This window comes from Taurulus bubalis (assembly GCF_910589615.1).
Source record: "Taurulus bubalis genome assembly, chromosome: 17".
Classification (NCBI taxonomy): Eukaryota; Metazoa; Chordata; class Actinopteri; order Perciformes; family Cottidae; genus Taurulus; species Taurulus bubalis.
In genome coordinates, this window is record NC_136605.1 from 21,223,159 (window position 1) to 21,225,698 (window position 2,540).

Here is a 2,540-nt window from a genome sequence, read left to right on the forward strand (position 1 = left end):
CCTCCTCTTCATCATCTTCATCCTCCCCCCAACCAGCACCAGGAGGCCTCATCACCCTCCTCTTCATCATCCTCCTCTTCATCCTCTACTCAACCAGCACCAGGAGGCCTCTTGCTCCCTCCTCTTCATCCTCCACTCAACCAGCACCAGGAGGACTCTTGCTCCCTCCTCTTCATCCTCCTCTTCATCCTCCACTCAACCAGCACCAGGAGGCCTCTTGCTCCCTCCTCTTCATCCTCCTCTTCCTCCTCTACTGTGACACATTAGGAGTTAAATGAAGACTTTTCCTTCAGCTTGTGTGAAGAGGACACCTTCCTCTTCCTCCTCCTCTTCCTCTCTCTCCTGGTCTTTGAGGAAGAACAGGATCGAACAGAATCAAAAACATTGTCTATTCTGAAGATTATTAATTAATCATTAATGAGCTGTAATTATTTTTTAATTACTGGTCATGAACTTCATCACGGCTCCTTTTGTTGGGCAACAACAACAACAACAACAACACGTCCCTTTGGTGGTCTTGGCCTCGTGGGGGGGACCAGATCCAGAACCAGATCCAGAACCAGATCCAGAACCAGAACCCATTGATGATAAAGAAGCTGACGGAGGACGAGCAGCGTTATTGATCTTTGGCTCCGCCAATCAACGAAGAGACGCAAACTTCTCTTTTCTATGAAGATTTTTTTCAACGCGAAACATATTTGTTGTTGTTTGTTTGTTGTTTGTTTGTTTGTTTGTTGTTTGTCAGTTCGAGGGTCAGAACTCTAGCATATGAAAATAATTCTAATATTAATACCGGATGCTGTGAAAGTGTGTGTGTGTGTGTGTGTGTGAAGCATAAATACCTCCTCAATAAATAACCAGACACGTCATAGATTATAGTATGAATAGTCATATTATTAATATGAATAGTCATATTAATAATATGACTATTCATACCTCACAAAATGTTCATCACATCGTGATCAAATAGTCTTAAAAAGTTGTAATTTTTTTTTATAAAGAGATTATTTAAAAAAACGCTGAAGAGTATTTTTTATTAGAATAAAAAGAAAAACATAACGTGTAGTAAAGTTAATTGAGCTCCATGTTCACAAAGAAAAGATATTTAACACAAATGTAATTCAGCAACAACAAATACATATCAGATTTTGTACAAATGTATAACCTCCGTGTAACAGCATTGCTTCAGACTGTGTTTGATGCATGCTAACGAGCTAAAAGTAGCATCTGAAACAAGTATTACATATTTAAATAAATACGATTTAAAAATCATGACATTTAGCTGTATATGGTTCTATCATATCTCACTTGTGATGTGAATATAGACAACATTTTCAGACTTTCAGAAATTTTGTGAAAGTTTCTGAAAGTTAATTATTTTGTATTAATACCAGTTCAGAACGCGACTGTTCCCAGTTTGTGTTCGAGTAATTCAGAGCGTTTCCTTCGTTTACAAGAATCAGAACCCGATGTAATCAATCGGTCCGACGGGACGTTTCCGCTAGCTGATGCAGCGCTAACAGGGCAGCGCTAACAGGGCAGCGCTAACAGGGCAGCGCTAACAGGGCAGCGCTAACAGGGCAGCGCTAACAGGGCACCGCTAACAGGGCAGCGCTAACAGGGCAGCGCTAACAGGGCACCGCTAACAGGGCACCGCTAACAGGGCAGCGCTAACAGGGCACCGCTAACAGGGCACCGCTAACAGAGCAGCTACGTCAGACCTGGTCGTCCCGATCTAAATATCTATAAATCTACACAAAGAAAAAGTCACTTTGGAAAACACAAGTATTTAATCCGAAAAGCTTCAGACGTTGTTTCAGATGTTTTCGCTTCATATTTTCAGTTCTTACGTCCTTGTATGGTAATGTTGAATACATGATCGCTTATGATCATAATTCTGAGATAAACCATAAAACCAGGCGGAGAAACTGCCTCGCGTTCATAAAAGAACAAAAAGAAAAGATATTCATCTCATATATTTCATATTTTATACAGTATAATATAGTTTAAATGATAAATATAAAAACTAACCTGAATGTGGATGTTTGGTTGAAATGTTCCACAAGAAGCAGAACGTTTTTAAAACAAACTGAATCTAATAATCTATTTTAAAAAGCCAGGTGTCCAGATGAATAATCCTGTTTTTATAAATCTGAACTACTCTTTTGACAAAATATATAAATACTAGTTTTTACAAAAGTCTCTTGTCATCTTGACGTAAACGACATCTTATTGTTTACGAGGTAACTTAAAACTTGTTGACATAATTTTGACACAATTTACATTTTTTTTTACATTTTTTTACATTTTTTTAACTAAAAATGTTACGTAATATCTCTTTTTTTATTTAATTTAATTTTTGACATTTTCAGCTGCTTTACATTGTAATGGTCTTCCATTCTAATCGCCTGCGTGTGTGTGTCCGTGCATGTGTGTGTGTACGTGTGTACGTGTGTGTATGTTTATTTGTGTGTGTGTGTGTGTTTGTTTGAGTGTGTTGTTCTTTTTCTACGTGAATCTCCAGTAATATGTCGTTTGTA